At 46.7% G+C, this 22,030-nt stretch overlaps 1 protein-coding gene across 2 annotated transcripts in view; it reads right to left on the bottom strand.

Annotated features, from left to right (window-relative positions):
* CLIP2 (CAP-Gly domain containing linker protein 2) overlaps nt 1-14,563 on the bottom strand; it is a 77,729-nt gene extending 63,166 nt beyond the window's left edge. The window contains exon 1 of one of the 2 annotated variants that reach the window (XM_071764945.1): nt 14,191-14,563. The gene's annotated coding sequence lies outside the window, so the exon portion shown is untranslated. The remainder of the gene's footprint in view (nt 1-14,190) is intronic. The other variant, XM_071764946.1, reaches the window with a different exon arrangement.
* Nucleotides 14,564-22,030: the final 7,467 nt, after the last annotated feature.

The following is a 22,030-nucleotide window of genomic DNA, read 5'->3' as shown; positions in this document are numbered from 1 at the left end:
TCACCCCACCTCCATCACCTCCAACCTGAAGGTTTGCTCTCTCCACAAGATGCATTTGACTCTTTGCCTCTCATTGTCTGGTCCTGCCTCTTGGTTACAAGGTTTGATGCTGTACTTGTGGATTAAGCAAGCTGGGAGTGCTTGATAAAACAGGCTGGCTTGTGTGTAACAACCAGGAATGTGGATGGGGGAAGGCTAAAAAGACACAGGGGAAGGATAAAACAGCAGTGGAGAAGAGATTCAGCAGGAAAGGGCTCAAGAAAAATAAAAATTTTGCAGTTTTTCAGGCCTCTGCTAGAGAGGCTCTCTGGATCCCTAACTTTGCAGCCAGATCCATATAAACTTTAGAAAGTGGGTTTAGTCTGTTCCTCTTTTTTGCTGCTGCTCATCTATGAAGAGACAGGGAACTTTGGTTCATTCTACCTCCACTACTCACCCCTGAAGAGCACAATATCTGGTGACTTGTGTACCCAGCTGATCTTCTGCTTCTTCTCAGAATAACTGGATTTTATTTTTATGCAGGGGGAGATGAATAAAGAGGAAGCACATTCCCACTGTGGAAAGACCCCTGCCAGAAACCTTTATGCAAACACATTTGCTTTCAACTAACCCCAAAAAACCAATGAACTCCATGGGCTGCTAATGAAGCTGTCCTCTGAACAGACAGCTTCTTTTATCCAGAAATCCAGTCACCACCTCCAGCTCATGGCCTCAGTCCATGGGAAGCACTTTAAATTCAAAAGACTCTGAAGTGCCACCCTGGACCTCCTGGACCTGACCTTCATTCTCATCTCCAAGAGCTGCAGAATGGCCAAAGCCAGGAATCAGGGATGATTGTCTTACTGGAGACCTGCAAACCTTGTCAGACAGAGGAATGAGGATGAACTTGAAAGAATTTTTCTCTAAATACAGTTGGTTAGAAATACATAGATAAAAATAAATGTCCGAGGTATTTTTAAACACATTAAAACCTACTGCTAGGAACAGATACCTCTCTGTTACTAGTTTATCCCCCACTTCAACAGTAAAACATACAAATAGAATTTCAGGAAGCTCTGAAGGCCAAGCATGGACCTCTTCTGCAGTCATCTTTATCACCCAGAGCAGTCTGCCCCAAGCCAGGTCCCACGTTATTGCCCAACCAAGTGATGGAGTTTTTGCACTGCAGAAATATCCTCAGCCTGGGACAGAAGCCAACACCTCCACAGGGCACTGCCCTGCTCCATTAGAGATAACAACTTCTCCTGAGCTCCTCTATCATACCCTCAGCACCCCAACAGAACCTGTCTGAAAAATCTGTTCCCAGAAGCAGGCACGGAACAGGCAAATATGATGCTATGTGACACCAGGAAGAGGAACCACTTCTCTTTCCTACTCACTATTTTACTTGCACAAGCTGCGAGCTTTGCCTTCTTCAGGGAAATGAGGCTTTTCTCAGATACACTGTAATAAAAATAAAAAAAATAAAAAAAAAAGGAAGAAGAAAAAAAATCCTCTGCCTCTGTGGATACTGCTGGACCAGCAGTTGTTTATTTTGTTTTCATTCCTTTTCCAAAACGAGACATATTACAAGGATTTTCTAGATCTCAGCTAGATTCTTCCTGCAATCTCTTCACACTGGGATGAATGGTTCTGTCTGTTCCCACAACCAAGGAAAGCATCCCAGGAATGCACAAAATGAAAGCCTGCTTCAAATGACCAAAACATTCTGTTCTCCAGCTTTCCACTAGAAATGAGGACAGCTGGATCTGAGTCACCTGGGCTCAGATTCAAAAAGAGGAACAGCTCTCAACAAAGTACAGATGTACCTCCAAAAAAAAAAAAATAAAATCTGAGACCTGGAGCAATAAATCTGGATATGCAAGTATCCACAGTGCTGGCCAGGGATCAGAACAGCAAACATGGCAAAGAGAAAAACAACTGGAGGTGTTTAGTTATTCCCCAAATTAGTTATTAGTTATTATTAGTTATAAAATAGTTATTCCCCAAATGTGGGAGAAGAACAACATAAAACAAGGTTTGGGAAGCAAAAGCCTTTTTGTCAGCCTCAACCACGTAACTTATCCCCAAGTTTTTTTGCTTCATCCATGTCTCCTGCCCTCAGCAAGGCCCATCAGTACTTGCTTGCCATGGGGAACATCATTCCATCCCATTCCATTCCATTCCATCCCATCCCATCCTATTCCAGATGGACAGAAGGAACAAGGCAAAGTCAGGTTCAGCAAACTGAAGCCCTCGTGGGGCTGTGGCCAACTTAAGGATTTGCTCATCTTGACACCAGGAGTGAAACCACTACAAGACACAGGAACACGTTTCCAGACACCAGATGGAGTTGGCCCAAATCCCACTCTGTGCCAGGAGCTTCCCTCTGGATGGATCTCCCTGCAGGAAGGGTTCACCCAACACCAAATCCCAGGGAAACTTCATTTGGAATGCAGCCCCAAGGGGAGTTTAGGTCAGATGTATCTGAACACTGCTGGAACAGTTGAGTATAAAGTATTTTGTGGGGAAATAGCTCCTTATTTCTTAAGATTAAATATCTAGCAAAAAAATAGCTAGTGCCAAAGTGTTAGGGTTTTAAATTTGGAAATCCACACCTAAGGAATTAAATTTGAAGTTTGCAGTCAGTCATGTGCATTCCTTTTCAGGACAAAGGTTCATTAAAAAAAAAAAGCAAAGAACAGTAGCTAGCTGTCAGCCTGAAGGAAATCAAGGTTATCAAGTTGTATGGAAGGTTAATGAGAAAAAAAGCAGAGAAGCAATAAAACAGTTTTTTTAAAAAAAAAATCTGGACTCGTGAAAATAATCAGCGACTTCACAGACAATTATTTAAATGAGGAAACGTTTGCATGATGAAATTTTCCAGTTTTTACCTACTTGCATCTGAGACAATCTTTTGAGAAGCAATTTTTTGTGCCACTATTTAGAACACTACCCCAGCTCTTCTTGTGGTGATACTAAGGATGAGAAGCACCAGGGCTTGGGATGCAAGGAAAGCTTCAGCTGCTTTCAGAGCTACCCCAAAATGTGCTGGGGGGGCTGAATCTGCAGCATCAGAGCTGGAGCTTGGAAAACAAGCTCCAAGACACAGCTTGGAAAGAGCAGGAATTGTCAGCAACTGCTCTGACCATGCAACAACAGCCACCCCAACACTGAGCAGTGGAAATTTTACTCTTGGAAGATAACTCCCCATCCTCTACAGGAAAGAAAAATAACCCCACACTGCTTGGAAAGGTTCACCAGCACTTTGGTTTCAACACAGCTTCTACATGTGTGTTGAGGACATTAACATTAAACAGGAAATTAAACATATTAAACATAATTAATTAAACATAAAAGCAGGAACTTAATTTTCTACCCATGTTCTGGTTTTGTATTTCAGGAGTACAGAGCCTCCAGGAGGTTTCTGGGTTTGGACACCCCAGGTACCTCTGGGACTCTGGAGAAGAATAAATCAACATTTGCACAGCCTGAAACAACCCCTGCTCCCCACAAGACCCAGGATTGCCTTTCCCAGCAATTCCTTTTTCCACTGTAAATGCTGGAAACAACATCTGAAGATCAGGATCTCCTGCAAAACCAAATGCTAGGGAATAATTTGTCCCATTGTTTGCTGGAGGAGTTCTGCACTTGCTTCAACAATAAGCACACAGAATAATGGCAAAAAGTTTTTTAGAGCAATTACATTTATCAGTCTTTACACAAAACCCTTGCTGGCCCAAAGATATCGTGGTGGTATTTTTATTTTTTTTTAACTTTGTTTCTTGTTTCTGAGCATTTGGTTGCACCCATTTCATATTTTCAAGCTTTTCTGCATCTTTCCTTGAAAATGGAATTTTCAAGCCATAAAGCTCCATCTCCTAGAGGTCCAGAGACCAGGATGGGCACAGATGTGGTGTCCCAGGCTCCTGCTTCTGCATTGTGGGTCAGGCTGCAGAGACAGGGTAGGGAATTGGAGTTGTAATTTCTTTATTTGAATGTTGAATTGCCTTGAAATTAAAATCCAAAGGTCAGTCTGCAAAAGGGACAGGAAATTAATCTGATCAGCACAGAGAAGGGATCTGCTAACACCAAACTCTTTGCTAACAGACAAGGATTATGTTGAGAACAGGCAATTTTATCTTTTAATTCCTTCAGATGATCCAATCCAAGGGAATGATACCACTGCCTGCTCACTTCTTCCATTAGTTTTCCCTTCCCACAAGCAATCAGAAACTCATTGCTGGAGCACGTGGGTGGCAGATCTGGATTAAATCCTTCCACTTAATTGAAGTATAAAGGAAATAAGAGAAGTTCATTCTTAATTAAAGGCAGACTCCTCTCCCAAGAAAACCTTCCCTTCTCCCATAGAGGGAATGGAGGTGGAATATTTCAGGGATGAAAGGAAAGAGGGCACTGGATTCAGCTCCACCCAGGGAAAAAAACAGGGAATGCCAAGATCCTCCATCAGCCATCAGGTTTTTGGTTTTTGCAACATTCACCTGGGTTCTCCAGCCATAAAACTCTTCTTGCTACTCCATATTCCCCACCTCACCTCTGAAAGATTAACAGCTTCAAAAGTTTTCTTCTTCACTCAAGATTTGTAATATGTAACACAGAATGCAAAGGGAAAGCCTAGAGGCCTTTTATTTAAAAATTTAGGTGTTTTTGAAATCACTTCTAATGACTATGCTAGACTAATCACCCTGTGATCCAGTTATAAAACAACAGCTATTAAAGGAAGAATGGGCACAACCATCCCAGTGCACTCTAACTAAAAACCACAATGCAAAACCTGAGGCAAAGGGGGGGTAAAAAAACCACATTCAAGGAAGTCATCATATACAAACTAAGGAGTCATTATGGGTGATGAGCTCAGCTCCTGAGGACTGACATGTTTGTTGCAACAATTCTGCACTAATTGCAGAGCAAAACTCTTAATTAGTGGGGAAAATCCCAAGGATAGTCTTGGATTTGCTGCTCCCTGGAGCTAAGCCCTGGGACAGGGGACAGTGTCCCTACAGGAATGTCCAGGGGAATGACACCAAAACTGCATGGCTGACCTGGGAAGGAACAAAACCCAGAGCTTTCAGAACTGCTGTCCTCCAGGTCAGCTCAGACTTGACCCAAGAGCTGCTCCATTCCAGAAAAAGTTTCTTTTCAATTCCCTGACAAAATCCAAGCTTCTTACTCACAGAAAGTGTTACTTGTCATGAGCAGCATCTGGAAAAGAAACATGAGCAGAGCAGGCAGAGACAATGGCAGAGGATAAATGCATTACCAGGGCTTGGGATTCTGCTATTGGAGGAACATTTTCTTTATTTAAATATGAGCTACACAATAACTCAGCCGTGCCACACACCCTGTGCACAACTGCACAAGGATCTGAACGCTTGGAACTTCCTGGCTTTGGACTGTTTTGATTTAATGTGACATTAAGGCTCACCCTGGCACTTCATCTGTTCCTCACTGGAGCTCAGGTTACTGTACAGATTTTGATTTGTGTGCTTCTGTAACCTAAAGGCTGCCCTGAACTTGGATTATGAAACCAAAACAGAACCCAAGTCCCTTCACTCCCTGATTTTTCCCCAACCAGCACCTGCAATGAAGGTGCAGGCCAGCCTTGGTTTGCGGACCAGAACTGAAAGGCTGGAGCAAAAAAGAGCTGAAAACAGGAAATAACTCATCTTGCAAGCTTCTTCCCTTTCTCCTCGCACATTTCAGTTTGTTTGAAAGGAGAAATTTTGTTTTGCTGTTGGGTGCAGTGTTATGACAGCCTGTCTGATGGCAGTGCAGTCCTCCCAGTTTAAACTTGCAGATGATACCAATAAAAGCAATGCAAATAAGAGTGGAAAGCAACATGTTTCTGGGGCAACAGAAAATACTTTGGGACACACTGGGCTTGCCACTGAAACTGCTCCAGCAGTTTAGTCAGATTTATCCAAACCAACCTTCTGCCCACATAGGGACACATAAGGACAACCTTCATGCTATCATTTGAAGCCCTCTCCTTTGACGGGGCTTGAGTATTGGTCTCACCATTCCCTGGTTCATCTCAGGAGACCTCTAAACCTCCATCCCTTGAATTCAGACTGTTTCAGACACATGCAACCCAAACTGCATGTTGCCAGCCAGGTGAGGTCTCATCAGACCTCAGACCAACTCTACACCACCTGCACTAACATCATCTCAGTCCTTCAAACAAGGCAACTTGGACACCCCAGGTACCTCTGGGACTCTGGAGAAGAAAAATCTTCTCCAGATTTTCCAAAAAAATTTTCCCAAAAGGTGGGAAAATAACTAAGCCCACCTGCACACCCTGACTCTTAAGAGGATGCTGAGATACAACAGCTGAAAAGGAAATGCAGACCAGGAAACACAGCACTGATGGGCAGGATTCCTGCTTGCTTCTTCCACAGTGGTCAATTATCTCCTGCCACAGAGAGGGATAAGAATGGTACCAAGCTTGGGAACAGCAGATCAGGATAGATGGAGAGATCAGCTTACAGCCACTGGTACTGGTACTGACAGACCTGAGGTCACCAAAATTGAGGAGCAAACCCACCCTCCCCTCAGCACCAAGGCACTGGGTGAGCCCCATCTCCCCCCACCCGAGCATCCTGCTTCCCATCAGAGCAATGCTGGGAGCAGCTGATCCCTGGAGCATCCTCCTGATCCAGCAGCCTGCACTCAGCTCCCTCTTCAGAAGCTGATTCCTGGCTATGTGCACAAATTCCTGCTTTCTCCTGAGCCTCTCTACAAACTCTGCAATTTCCTCAGCCCTCAGCTGTCACCAACACAGCTCCCACCATAGCCAGAGGTGGAGACAGGGAAAGCATTCATCTGGAAAGTGGACTTGAGGCCAGGAGTGCTTTAAGTTTCCTACTTTACCACCTGCAACCCCAGTACAAAGGTGTTTAGAGAAACCAGGAGTCCAGACAGCTCACGAACCTCACAGTACTGGAAGGAACATAACTGCCAGGCAAATTACATCCCTATCCATGACCACAAACTTCATCTTTATGGAAAGCTCTCGAGATGAAATTGGATTTTGTGATATTCCCTCCTGCCTCATGGCTCCTTTCACCCACACCTTACCATCTACCTGGCAGGGATATCATTTCCTTTGGGTTGCACCAGATGTAGAGAAGCAGAACCCAGCTCTAGGTTGTACCACACCAGCACCAGGGGATGGCTACCTAGTACAACATACCAGAGGAGGTTAGAGATTACTGCTTCCGAGGAGAGAAAAAGAGGAAAAAAAAACAGAGGCAGACTGCAGAACAGGTGTGGAGACTGAACATGCTCACCTGTGCTCTGCCAGGACAAGAGAGGTTGTCACAGCATGGGCCACACACCTGTGAGAAGGGCTTCCAGAAGTACCAGAGCACCTGGCAAGAGCTGTGCTGCCCCACAGCCTGGTTTTAATCAGCATTTCCATCTCTCCCACACCACTGGGAAACATCAGTGCTTGACATAGAGATGCCAAAAGGAACAGGTCTGGCTGGATGAATTGGTACCAAAATGAGATTTCACATTCTGGATCTCTTGAGAGATCAGAGCCATGCAGATGGGGTGAGGATGGCAAGGACACAGGTAGGCAGGAGAGATAGAATCATAGAATGGGCTGGGTTGGAAAGGACCTCAGAGCTCATCAAGTCCAACCCTTGCTCCACTCCCCCCGTGGTTCCCAGCCCATGGCACTGAGTGCCACATCCAGGCTCTTTGGAAATATCTCCAGGGATGGAGAATCCACCCCTTCCCTGGGCAGCCCATTCCAATGGCTGAGCACCCTCTCTGCAAAGAATTCTTTCCTAATATCCAACCCAAACCTCCTTCAGCTGAAGCTCTGCCAGGGGAGGTTTGGGTTGGATATTAGGAAAAAATTCTTTAGTCCATGCCCTCTTGTCCCACTGATATCTGCCCAACCCCCCCCTGGCTCCAACCTCCTTTCAGGGAGTTGGAGAGAGTGATGAGGTCTCCCCTGAGCCTCCTCTTCTCCATCCTCAACACCCCCAGCTCCCTCAGCCCTTCCTCACAGGACTTGTGCTGGATCCCTTCCCAGCCTCCTTGCTCTTCTCTGGACCTGCTCCAGCACCTCAATCTCCTTCCTGAGCTGAGGGGCCCAGAACTGGACACAGGACTCAAGCTGTGGCCTCCCCAGGGCTGAGCACAGGGGCAGAATCCCTTCCCTGGACCTGCTGGCCACGCTGTTCCTGAGCCAGCCCAGGATGCCATTGGCCTTCTTGGCCACCTGGGCACACTGCTGGCTCCTCTTCAGCTTCCTGGCAATCCATGGATAAACCCACAATATTCCTGGAGTCCCACAGCATTCCATGTTCTAGCCAGAGCCTTACACCACTTTACAACCATGTCCCTGGCTCTGCTCCTTCACTGCTTAAAGAAAGGGGTTGTTTTCATATCCCAAGTGCCATCAATCTCTCCTCTAATGCAGACAATACCATGAACAAAACTTTGTCCAGAGATGAAGATAGAATCTCCTCCAGCCAAGCAGTTACCAGCAGCAGCCTGAACACAGCACGACACAGAAAGCTCTCTTAACACACCCTGGTCCTGCTTCAACTATAAAAGAGCAAAAATCAAGTTATCAATTTTTCTAACAATGTCAATCAATGTTTCCAGCAGCCTAAGGCAGAGTATATCATACCACTCCATAAACCTGAACCATAGCACCCCCCAAAAGCCCCATTTGACCTTGACATTCTCATGTCACTGGGCTGGAGTGATCTCACACCTTCCTACCATTTAGCCACTGTGTTTCAGAGATAAAAAGTGAAAAAGTGCTTGCAGATGCTTCAGAGACATCAAGATTAAGCTTGCAGGAGGCACTGCTTATTGACAGGATCATTTACTAGAAATATTTATCCATATATATGTAGAATATATATGTATTCTACATATATATAATTATATACACAAACATATATTTACTATAAATGTTTTATACATATAAACTTTTATTTTGCCTATGGAAGAGATTTATCAAGCTCAAAAAGCTACTTTTCTGGAGATTCTGATTGAACACGAGAGGAAAATTTTTCACTCTGAGGACAGGTAGACCTTGGAATTGTCTCCCAGGGAAAGTGGTGGATTCCCCCACAATGAAAATTTTTTATCTCAGCTTGATGGGGTGCTGAGACATCTCATATGAACAATAATATTAGAAGGGCTGGACCAGATGATCCTTGAGGGCCCTTCCCATCTGACATTCTGTGATTCTCTGACCCCAATCAAAGCCTGGAGAAATTAATGTGTAAAATACAAACTGCAAATAAAGCAAAACTGCTTTATTTGAGCTTCCCCTGCTCAGCAGCACATTCCACACAACTCTGCCTTTTTGTGCCACGTTGTCCACCACCAAATCTCCATCAGGAACAGCAATCGGTCACTACCTACAACATCCCAAACTTCCCAGCTGGGAAACAGGAGTCCAGAGAGGAAAAAAACCCAAACCCAACACTTATTCAAGGTTGCAGAGTGACCTACTCCAGTTTGCACAGCAAGGATTCTCAGTTCTAAAACACTAAATATAGCTAAGGAGCAGCCTCCATCACCACCAGCACAGGCTTCACGTGGAAGGCTGGTGAGAGCCCCTGAGGTGCTATAAAACACAATATATGACAGCCAAACATGAGGCTAAAAAGCCCATTAAAATCCCTCAAGTGCCTCTCCATGTCTTCCAGCCTCTTTTTTCTAGGGAGGTTTGTTCCCCAGCCAGGGACACCCAGGGGATGTGCTCACAGGCCACAAATGGGAATATTTGCAAAGGATATGGGAAAAGGATGGGAAAGTGCTGCTTGTTTCAAGAGGCAGCTGCTTTGGGGCCTGTCAGGATTGCTGAAAAGTTCCCAGCACTAATTGGCAGACACAGAAGTTTTCAGAGCATGATGCAAGATAAAGGGGAGGGGGGAAGAAAATGTCAAAGGAAGAAAAAGAACAGAGCAGCCAGAGAAAGCCTTTGTTAGGGACTATGGCAGAAGTTGGTGCTCTGGTTTGGAAGCTTCCTCTGCTCCTCCACAAGCTGTGCAGCAGAACTTTAGGCTGTGAAAGAAATTGTGCTGGTTTTGGCAGTGAAACACCTTTTTAGAATAAGAGGAAGACACCTAAAATAACAAGGACAACCACTAGAACAGAGGGGAAGGCACACACACTACCCAGTTCTATCTCACACGGGGCTAGACTGTCTGGAGAGCTGTAGAAACTTTAAAAAATAAAACAAAATATTCAACACTTTGCCTTAAATGACTGAGGCCAGTCAGATGGATGAGATGACCCCCTGACATTTATGACTTCCCTAATATTTGGGAGGTCCTGGCAGGGTAACCAATATCCACGTAGCCTTTAGTGCACCCTGCCTACTGCATGTTGCCCAAGATACAACAGGATCAGTTCTGACCAAGAGCTCTCACACAAACAATACAATTTTATTTGCATTATCTTTTTAAAGGAACTCTGGTGGGGAGCACGGGGTTAAAAAAAAAAAAAAAAACACCAAAAAGTGATTAGAGTTCCAAAATCCAAATATCCAACACCCACAGAGCATTTCATTGACAGATTTCAAAGGGGGTCAGAACTCCCTCACCCCTTCTGCACCTGAGAAAAAAAGGCAGAGATGGAAAAGATTGTTCAAGATTACTCAAAAAACAGCAACACAGATGAAAAGTTGCCTGAATCCATTAGACATCAGTCTCTCTTTGAATACCAACACATCAAAGGGTTTGAGAAGTCTTTCTGTAGTGCTTATAGACACAGAGTATAAATATTTTCCAAAACTAATCATTTGGCTTTCTGCAGAGTTATCAAGAGAGTCAGAGTTCAGAACATTAACTCTCAAAAATAAACCAAACAAACTTCAGATTCCCTCTGTGCTTCAGGACAGACAGGGAGAAGGAAATGGGATATCATGGCTGGCTCAGAATTCACAGCAGGGCACTTGACCAGCCTGTGCTACCCTTCCTTACAACTATCCAGGTTGTATCACCAGAATAATAAAAAAATAATAAATCAGAATAATAAAATAATATATTCTGTACCATCAGAATAATAAAAATAGAACACTGAAAGTACCACCTAATTCCAGTGCCTGTGCAAGTCAGTATTGTATTTTTTTCCATAATACTGAAGTTAAAAAAAACAAACCCAAACCTAAACTGTGACAACAAAATATAATCATGTTTTTACCTCTTCACACACCTTTCTTTGTTCATGCTGCATCTGAAACAACCCTTGTTATTTTATAGACACAATTTCACTTATTTGGGAGATAAAAACTATGCCACTGCACAGGAATGAATCCCCAAAAGTCTGATGCAAAAATACTGTGGGTTTGGTTTTTTGGGGGTTGTTTTTTTTTATTGTTGTTGGTTTGTTTTGCTTTGTTTGTTTGGCTTTGCTTGTTTTCTGTTTGGTTGGTTTTAATTGGGTTTCTTTGACTTTTTTTGGAGCAATAGCAGTAACTCTGAGTTTAAGGTGCCAGGCTCAGAGTCAGAGGCAATGAAGTCAGTTTTCCCCAAGCAGCTACCAGCCAGAGCTCATGCACAAGAATAAAAGAGCAAGAAATTAAACCCAGCAAGGAGGAAAGGGAATTTGCTTTGTCCTGCACTGCAGTTCCACAAAGTCCAAGAGAGACAAACAGAGCACACAGGGTTCTCTCAGCAGACAGGGAAATGCTCCAAGGGGACAGAAAGAGACTTTGTACATGGATGCACTGAGCAGCTTCCCTGTCAGGATCTGTCACAGAGCTGGGAGCTTTCCCGTGGGATGGGAAGGACAAACACAGAGAATGCAGGGTTAGAGGAAGACTTGGGGAGATCAAGCCCAATTCTTTTCTCAAACCTGAGCTTCTAGAGAGACCTTGGACAGTCTGTCCTCTTCATTAAGCATCTAATTTAGTTGTTACCCAAAAAAAAAAAAAAAAAAAAAAAAATTACTAGGAAAACAATGTCCCAGTCTTGCTGGGGTTTGACATCCCCAGTACTATCAGGCAATGTGCTCTCCCAGGTGAACAGGACCTGAAATTCTGCTGTAAATATCACAAAACAGCAATAAAAGGACAAGAGCAAGAGATTGCTGGATGTCTTGAACTCAGCAACAAAGCAGCTTTGTCACCCCATATCAGCAATTTCCTTGGTCATTCTTGTACAAGAACCCTCAGGATGTGGAAGGGAGGGAAATGAGCCACAAGGTATTTATAAAATTTACCAAAAAATAGAACTACCTACAAATAACCTATAGATACTTCTAAAAATAAGTAAATAAGTGTCCAGTGTAGGTTAGCAACAAGTAATTTGCAGCTCTTGCTAGGTATACTTGGACTTCCCTAGAGCTTTAAAAACACCTAAACCTTGCCATGTGCTGTATACACCCTGCAAAGTGGTACTGATACCATCTGAGGGATAGAAATTGCTTTATAGATTGCCTTGTCCTCTCCACTTATGACTCTCCTACCAATTTATCAATTTCTCTGAGTTTCATACTGATAAACAAAACCCACAACTTCAGTCAGGAGGAAGAACTGTGCCCTTACCCATTTTAACTACCTAGAAGCATAAGGGAAGAAGAACTGGCACAGAAACCTTACACAGCTGCACCCCTAAGACACTGGAAAATTCCCCTTTGGGTTCTTCCTTGTTTCTTCTGCCAAAGCAAAAGCACCAGTGGGTACCTCCCAGGCAAATCATGGCAATGTCCAAGGCCAGAGGTGGCACATAGCAAGCCTTGGCCTCGGCAGATGACACACTTCATGTTTCTGACAAGAGCATCTCCTGAAACACACAGGTTTTTCTCTTAGCTCAAGGCAGGCCCCCCAGAAATGCTCCTGAGATGCCAGACTGGTTCCAGCACAGCTTCTCTCTGATGTGCCTGTAATGGCTGGTGCTAAGGTTTTAATCTGTGGCTTGTCTCAGAGCTGAGCCTTTGAAGTTCTGTACTCTCCCTGATTTCTGGCAGCCACGGTGACACTTTTTTTTTTCTTTTTTTTTTTTTGGTGAGAACACAGCTGTTTGATGCAGATTTCTCTCCTCCTTCCTAGCCCTGGCAGGCTGTAAGAGCAGGCAGGTATTTCATTCACCTGCCAAAATCCAGACCCAAGTTTAAGAACAAGCAGTGGCACCACATCTAAACCATCACCTGCCCAGCTATGGAGGGGCAGGAGCTGTGCTGATGAAAGGGGCTCCGTGGCAGCTCTGCTGGGTCAAGGACACTGCAGGGCAGCTACACAGGGCAGAGGCCAAGCCCAGCAAGCCTGGCCAGGCACCCCAAATATCTCCCTGTTCAAACACCTCCTGATGTTTCTCAAATTGCAAGTCACCCTCAAGGAAACACTTCCAGCAAGGAATGGGCTGGTGAAACCTGACATCCATTGCAGCAGGATGAGTTCCTCAGACAAGGCTCGCAGGCCTAGGAGACTGATGCTCAACGGAGCAGCAAATAAAGAGTCAGTGCTGACACAGGGCTTTGTCTCCCACCACCTCCCAAACGCGGCTGCAGCCTGCCCGGGTCCCCTGGAGATAACAGCGCCTGCATCCCTGGGGCCTCAATCCCTGCATCCCCCAACAGACGCTTTGCTGGTTGCTCTCGGGAGATGCAAGGGGCAGGGATGTGCTCGGTCCACCCCGACATCCCCAGAGCCAGCGGCACCCGAACCACCCGGGCTTTCTTCAGCAGCTCCTTGCTACAGACAACCCCCCCCCATCATCATCAAACGTGTGCTTAACGTCGACATCCGGATCATTAAAGAACAAAAAATCCAGAGAGCAGACCCAGCTCAAGCTTCCGAGAGACAAAAGAGAATTTCCCTCTCGTTCCCAACCCGAAACCTCGCTCGGCACCGCGGAACCGCAGCTGCCACCCGCACCCATCCCCGGGCCCTGCTTCCCCAGCCCCCTCGCCCTGTGTCACCCGTGGGTGTCCCTCCAGATCCCCGCTGTGTCCCGCAGGTGGGTGTCAGCCCCGCACAACCCCCAGCCCGGGGCTGCCCCGGCTCCCGCACATCCCCGCAAGCAGCGGGCAGGGACAAAGCTGCTGCCCCGACCCCCGCACTGACAGCGCCTGACACCCGCATCACCACCGGGCTTCTCCCGCACGACCTCCACCCACCCACCCACCCCCCCTCTCCTCCTTTGTTGCCGGGATGGGGTGGGCTCCCCCCGGGGCTGTCCCGCTCCCCTCCCCGCTATTCCCCCCCCTTACCCTCTCACAGCCCGCGGGGGTGCGGAGCGGGATCCTCCGCAGGCTGCAGCCCCTGGCAGGCGGCCGCACGGCCACTCCCTGCGCGGCCGCGGCAGGGCCGAGCCGGGAAGGAGGCGGGAGGGAAGGAGGGAGGGATGAGGGAGGGATGGAGGGAGGGGAGGAGGCGGGAGCTCGGCGGCTGTGCCGGTACCGGGGGTTCGGTCCCGGTTTCACGGCCGCCGCCCGCACGGGCAGGGGGGGGCCCGCACGAACAAAGGGGCAGCCCCGCGCTGAAATCCTCCTGGTTGCCGGACCCCGGCGCCGCCGGAAGCCGGGTGGGAGGGTGGAAAGACAGCGCGCTCTTAGCAACCCTTAAAAAAAAAAAAAAAAAAAAAAAAAAAAAAAAAAAAAAAAAAAAAAGGCAAAAATGAAAAAAAAAAAAAAAAAAAGATAATTGCTCGACAGAGCTGATTTCCTCGCAGCCCGGTCTCTGGAAAGGAGGAGCTCCCTAAGCACACCTGGATTTACGTGGTAGCGAATTTGATTGATTGGAGAAAGGTAGGAAGGATTGGAGGTGCCTACTGGAAAGAAAAAGGAAAGAGCCTCAGTGATCAGGGCTTGGGTGCAACAAAGAGAAAGCACCTGCAGCCTTGGAAAGTCTTCCGTTCAAAGCCAGGAAGGATGCACTGAGCTGATGATCATCACTGGTGCCTAAAACCTCTGCTGGTAACTCCCAAAGCCTCTGGGCTGACATGAGGTGGAGACATAACCTTGCAGGGTCACCTCTAGTGCCTGTCCCCTGGGACTGACACATCTTTAATTCAGGTGGAAGTGCTGCTTGCATCAGATGGAGTTGTGACCCTTGCAGTCTACGAGCTCTACAGACACCCCAGACCAACCCCAAGAGTTTTCATTCTGCACATCAGCCACTGTGGAAGAGAGGAGGGTCCCATCTGGCAACAGACTCAAAATTGGGTGCTGTGATTCTGTGTGGGGCCAGGGAAGCCCAGCAGAGATGCAAACAGCAAAGCAGAGAAGAACAGAGCTGAGGTTGACTGAGCATCACCCAGGATGTGAGATCTGACAGCCTCAGTAAGACACTCCATCCCCAAGAGGCTGCCACAAGCATCCTCATTCTCCAGCTCACAGGAAGGAAGCCCAAGTGAAGCAAAATGGCTGAAACAAGTCCAAAATAGAACCTGAAGCTCCTGACTGATCAGCTGTTAGTTCATAGTCTTTCCTTGATACCTTCCCTACATCCAGGCTCAAGTCATTGCTCTGTGGTTCTGGATACAGGATTTTTTTGTCTCCTCCCTACTCTGTAGTTGCCCAGGAGACAGTGTCACCAGGGGAAAAGCTGCCTACTGAATCAGGCTCTGGACTCCAGTGGAGGTGTTGCTTCTCCACCCAGTTTCACCCCCCAGTTGCCAGCTCTGCCAGTTTGCATCCTTAGGGCTGAGTTTCATTGCTTATCAAACTGGTGATGCTGGTGGGTGACCTCCCTTGGTGACCTCCAGAGAGACTAATGAGAAGCATCTGGTGAGAAGGAGGAGTGTAAATTTAAAGCAGTTTAGGGAAAAAAAAAATCCTCTTTCATGTTTCCATGATCTTCAGGGTAGGATTTGAAATGTGTTATTTGAAATGTATTGTTCAACCTCCTAATTTTTGATCAATTCTCATTACAAAACCTTCCATATAAATATTTACAGCTCTGTGTATACATTACAAAACAGGTCAGCAGGTCTGGAATGATATTTTGCTTGCCAGTAGCCTGGGGTATGCTGGTTCCATCTCCAGTCTCAAATTTTTGCAGGCCAGGGGGCCCAGGACTGGTGCTACATTAGGAGCTGGCACCTTTCCCATTGCTTCCCATTCCAAGAAGTCTTGAATTTTGCAATTTTTGAATTTTAGGGGTTTTTTTCTTCTTTAGAACTCACCCATCCTGAGGGCTCCATGTGCAAATAGTCATAAATTGTAATGACTTTTATTTTATACAGCAGAGGCAGATCTGCACGTGGGGGCATCAGGTGGCCCTCCTGCTCCTGTCTTCTGCAACACTTGATGCAAAACCAAGAGGAGAAAGGAGCCCCCTGGTTTCAATAAGATGAAGCTGGGAAAATTTCACAGCTCTCAAGTCATTTCCTTGAATCATTTTGACAAACCCACCACTCTGACTAAACTTTCTCCAGGGAATTTTCCAGGAAGGGAAGGAAAGATCATCCGTGGCCAGAGCACTCATGGGGATGTGGCTCAAGCACCCATAGACCTGAAGCTGGGTTTTTGCCATGAGGTTTTTGTCCCACAAAGCCATCCCTCAGCTTTTCTTGTACCAGTTCTCACAAACCAAGCTTCTCAATGAAAATAAAGGTTGAAATCCCATCCTTCTGCAAAGTGCACTGCAACAAACCAGTAACCATTTGGCAAACAACCCTGCACTGACGACCCCAGAAATGAAGACACTTCAGTTTCAGCCTTATATATGAGGATTTGATAATTTTACAGGGTCCCAGCTTTCAATTAAACTGAGAAAAGCTGGGATGCAGTCTGTGGCATTTCTGAGCACCCACACTTGCCTGATAAACATCTTGCTCTACACCACCCTCTGCTTTCACAGATGGGAAATACAGTTTATTTTGAAAAGGGGCTTCTCCCAGACAGTGAAAACTGTTTCCACTTGACTGATTCATTATTCTGATTTGGTGAGCATTTGTTTCAGCTGTTGGGAACACTGAAAACCTTCACAGCTGTTTTAAATGATCCTGACAAACTGAAGCATTACACAGAGTAATGGAAAAAAACAAAGCAATACTTGCACATGAACCAATGAAACCAAAAGAGCAAATGTTTGGTGTTTTGCTGTTACCTATATTGTTTTAACAAGGACAGCAGATAAGGAATGGCCAGAATGTTTAAGTATTTTTCCTTTATTAGCCACCAGCAGGAGATGAAGCACCTCTCTGCAATGAGCTACTGCATCTGAAGGCTTCAGAGAGCCACGTAAAGTGGAGACAACAGGACCCCAGAAGTTAACAAAAGCTTCAGAGTTTCATCCTTTCAGCCTTTTTCCAACCACATGCCTAGAAATCCCTGCCAGATATATCCCTTCATCCTCCCAGCACACTGCAGGAGCTGAGGGGGGGCAGAAACAACAGGAGCTGAAAAATATTGTGCAACTCCATCAGTGATGGGATTTCCATCATCTCAGAGATGCAGCCACAACAAGAGCCTAAGTCCTTACTATTAATACTATAAATACCCCCCTTACCCTCACGTGGAACCCTACCCACAGCACCACCAAAAATTGGGCTATGAGTTTGCTTTAGTACCAAAAAGCTCAAATATTCAACCCCTCAGCAGCTCTCTCATTCTTTCATATTTCAGCTTTTGAATTCAAAATTTTTACACTTGATTTTCCAGCACAATTAAAAAAGGTCTGGATTCATGTGCTTTTGCCATAACATTATTATCAGCTCTTCAGGAACACTTAACAACTGGGAATATTCATAAAGTAATCCACTCACCTGCTCTTTGCAATGTTTTATTTTGCTGCCATCCTCAGTTTTAGAATCTGGAAGATGAAGAATTTGGACACAACTCCTGCAGAAGCCACTGATTCACTCCCAGAACAGCCTCAGCCCTTCAATCCAAGTGGAGCCTTATATGCAATTTTCCTGCCTCTTCCCCCTAATCCCCTGGAAAAACCCCTCCTCTCCTTGACTGTCCCCACCTGGGATGAAGGAGCCTCACCTGCATCACATCTGAGACATCACACCCCAACCCTAAACCCTCCCCCTGTCCCTCACCACTCCCCCTGCCCCCAGCTGCAGTTTTACCCCTGGGGCTGCAAAAAGACTCAGGACACAGAGATAAAAAGCACATAAAAAAAAAAAAGATAAAAAAGCTAAAAAAAAAAAAGCTAAAAAAACCAAGTTCCCTAAAGCACATAAAAAATTTCCAGCAGTGAGATGGGGACAAGGTTCAGAGCAGAATAATATGGATTTATTAAGGCTGAATCTAAGGTCACCTGCACTGTGGGTGGCCAAAATGGTGCAAATCTGATGGGGTGTCATACTTCCCCTGACATGCCTGTTTCAATCCCAAAGTCCCTGGAAATGTAAGATTTATAAGGTAGGAGCATCCTCACCCATTCTGGGCCTTCCCTTGGTGATCATGGCTTCAGGTACCTTATTTCTGACAAAGAAGTGGAAGTAGGTGTGGGGAAAGGCTGGGGGGCAAGGTTGGGAATTGCAGGGAGGGGTTTGAAAGGCAGTGTGGGACTTGGTTGGATCCCAACACGATGGGACAGGGAAGCTCCAGCATTTCTGTGGGGTCTGAAGTAGTTTCTGTTGTTTTTGTCTTAGATCTTTCTCAGGACTTGGTGTCTTCTTTGAACAAGCTGAGGAACCATCCCCAGGCTCTGAAACCCCTTTACTCATCACCTCAGTGTCATTCAGTGAGATCTTCTCTTCAGGATCAAATTGCCAACGTGGATCATTCCCATATCCTGGAGGTTTCCTGAAGGCTGCCTGCTGCCATGTGCTTCCTGACTGCATCAGCATCTCTGACTGGTGATCTGCTTAGCCTGGGACTTCTTTCCTGTATCATGGAATCCTGGAATCCTAGAATGGGCTGGGTTGGAAGGGACCTCAGAGCTCATCAAGTCCAACCCTTGCTCCACTCCCCCCGTGGTTCCCAGCCCATGGCACTGAGTGCCACATCCAGGCTCTTTTGAAATATCTCCAGGGATGGAGAATCCACCCCTTCCCTGGGCAGCCCATTCCAATGGCTGAGCACCCTCTCTGTAGAGAATTTCTTCCTAATATCCCACCTAAACCTCCCCTGGCAGAGCTAGAGCTCTGCCAGGGGAGGTTTAGGTGGGATATTAGGAAAAAATTCTTAAGATCATGGCTTCTTGTCTTGCTGATACCCGCCTGGGAGGAGAGCCCAACCTCCCCCTGGCTCCAACCTCCTTTCAGGGAGTTGTAGAGAGTGATGAGGTCTCCCCTGAGCCTCCTCTTCTCCAGCCTCAACACCCCCAGCTCCCTCAGCCCTTCCTCACAGGACTTGTGCTGGATCCCTTCCCAGCCTCCTTGCTCTTCTCTGGACCTGCTCCAGCACCTCAATCTCCTTCCTGAGCTGAGGGGCCCAGAACTGGACACAGGACTCAACTGGACACTGTGGCCTCCCCAGGGCTGAGCACAGGGGCAGAATCCCTTCCCTGGACCTGCTGGCCACGCTGTTCCTGAGCCAGCCCAGGATGCCATTGGCCTTCTTGGCCACCTGGGCACACTGCTGCCTCCTCTTCAGCTTCCTGGCAATCCAGACTCCCAGCTCCCTTTCTGCCACTCTGTGCCCAGCCTGGAGCTCCCCAGGGGGTTCTTGTGGCCAAAGGGCAGGACCTTCAGAGCCACAGGAACCTGACTGACAGAGATATTTGTGCTTTTGCAGCAAGTAACTTGTGCCTGTGACATCCAGGCCTCTCACCACCCAAGCAGAGCACTGAGGAAGCAGGGAATTGTTCCAGACATGCATCAGGAAATAGGGCAGACAGCAAAAACCCTGTCACTGCCTGGGTAAAAAACCAAACCCCACTGACTTCAGCCATGCTCACCACAGCACAATGTGCCTGAGAGGCCGAAAGCAGGAAGCATTTTCTTGTTGTGCCTTTTATTCATAAAGCAGACTGTGATACCTGGATTTCCTGGTTTACACTACACTTGGATCACGGCCTTAAACTGTCAGGGAGTGAAAACTTAATGCCTGATTTCTCATAAAACTGCTGGATGACCCCACCTCCCTTCCCTGGTCCCAAAGCAGCTCCCAGTGCTTGCTGCTCCAGCACAGGCAGGTCCCTTTTTGTCCTTTTGTTCCTTTTTTTTTTTTGCCTATTTGTCCCCTTTTTTTTGTCCTTTTGTCCCTTTTTTTTTTGTCCTTTTGTCCCTTCTGACCTCCAGTGGTGAGCAGAGAGAAGGAGGAGGTGTCACAGCACAGGGACACAAGGAGAAAGAAGAATCCTTCCTCCCTCCCAACAGAAGCCAAAGGTTTCATCCACCCTCCTCTTGCCAACTGCAGAGCACAAGTCCCTGGAGGCTCAGGGACAAGAGCTCACCCCCAGAAGCCTGCCTGCCCCCCCAGGGCAGTTTGTGACAAATATTTTACCCTTTTCCCTCTCCCTGAGGTGAGGACCAGAGGTCCCCATACAGCCTCCTGCCCTGCTGCAGCCCAGCAATGTCACCTCAGCTCAAACTGCTGAGAAGATGCTCAAAATTTGGGAAAAAGCTGTGGGAAGCCCACACCTCAGGGTGTAATTAAAGAAAAGGGGGTGGAGAGCAGCTCAAGGCTTCATGAGGAAATCACCAGCGTGGAAAGAAACCCACCAGGGAAGCACCCAGCAGATGGCACCACAGAACATCCTAAATGCATCCCAGGGCCAGCAAAAATCCCACTGCCAGCAAAAAGCACGGGGAGCTCACTGAGGCTTCCCCCAGAACCCCCTTAGATTTAGATCCTTTTTTATGTGCTAATCAAACCAGTTTCCCCACCCCAAACAGCTTCTTGCAGCAATAAACTCTCCCAGGACTCCAAAAAGCAAAGATCAATATTGACAGAAAAACAATCCTTCAATATCAAACCAATATAAAACAATATAAACACAATAAACTGTATAAAAACACCTTCCAGGAAGTTTCTAACTTCTATCCCTACAAAGGCTGCAGAAATGTCACCATCTGGAGTCTGTGCAGTGACAGAGAGAGGACAGGGGGACAGAGCAGCCACCCTGAGCCACACAACAGCTCCTATAAAATCACCCTCAGGATCCAGAGATGCTGCAGGATTTTCAGGAGAAGAGAAGTACAAGAACAACGAAGCCATCACATTCCCAGGAAAGGCTTTTATCTCATGTTTCTAAGGTACCAACCTCCTCTACTAAATAATCATCTGGATTTCAGTCTCCCAGGCTAACAACTTCCCCAGGAAAACCATGGGAAGTGACTGCTCCAGCCAGACCTGGGGCAAATCTCTGAAAAAGGAAATCTGGAAGGTTATTGCAGACTCAGGGATTCTCAGGTTCCTTCAACCCAACTCCTGCACAGGTCAAACATGGCCCTGCTATGCCCAGCCCCAAAATCTCTCCCAGCAGACACAGGAGGACTGGGCACTGGACCTGAAATCCCCCAGATTAACAACCAAAAAGTGCATACCTGAATTTTCATGGATTTTACATTCATTAAATTTTACATTTACAGGCAGATACTAAACTGATTTTTCACAAAGCACACACAGCAGCACTGCCCTAAGAAGACCTCTAGTGAGAAAAGAAAATACTGCAAGAGGAAACTTCCAGCTTCCTCATACATTCCTATCACATGGTTCTGCTGCACGGCCCAGTTAAATGGGGTACAAAAATTAAAAAAAAAAATTACATTAAAGAATTTTCACTGACTTTCCACTTTGGATAATGACTTCTAGTGAAGTTTCTGATTAACTTTCAGATGTTTACCCAGTGCAGTGTTGCTAAGGCAGGCACTGAGCCTCAGCAGGTGGTTATTAACTCCACCCCACCCCACTTCATCCACCCCACCCCATCCTCATCCTCACTCCATCCCATCCTCACCCATCCCATCCCCATCCCCCTCCCCATCCCATCCATCCGATCCCACCCCATCCCACCCCATCCAACTCCACCCCATCCCACCCCTCCCATCCCATCCCTCCTCATCCCCTCCCACCCCATCCCACCCCATCCCCTCCCCTCCCATGCCATCCCATCCCATCCCACTCCACCACATCCCATCCCTCCCCATCCCATCCCATCCCATCCCACTCCACCACATCCCATCCCTCCCCATCCCATCCCATC

This window comes from Heliangelus exortis, chromosome 21 (assembly GCF_036169615.1).
Source record: "Heliangelus exortis chromosome 21, bHelExo1.hap1, whole genome shotgun sequence".
In the NCBI taxonomy this organism is placed as follows: Eukaryota; Metazoa; Chordata; class Aves; order Apodiformes; family Trochilidae; genus Heliangelus; species Heliangelus exortis.
Note: the sequence above shows the minus strand (reverse complement) of the source record. Positions and strands in the feature narration are given on the sequence as shown.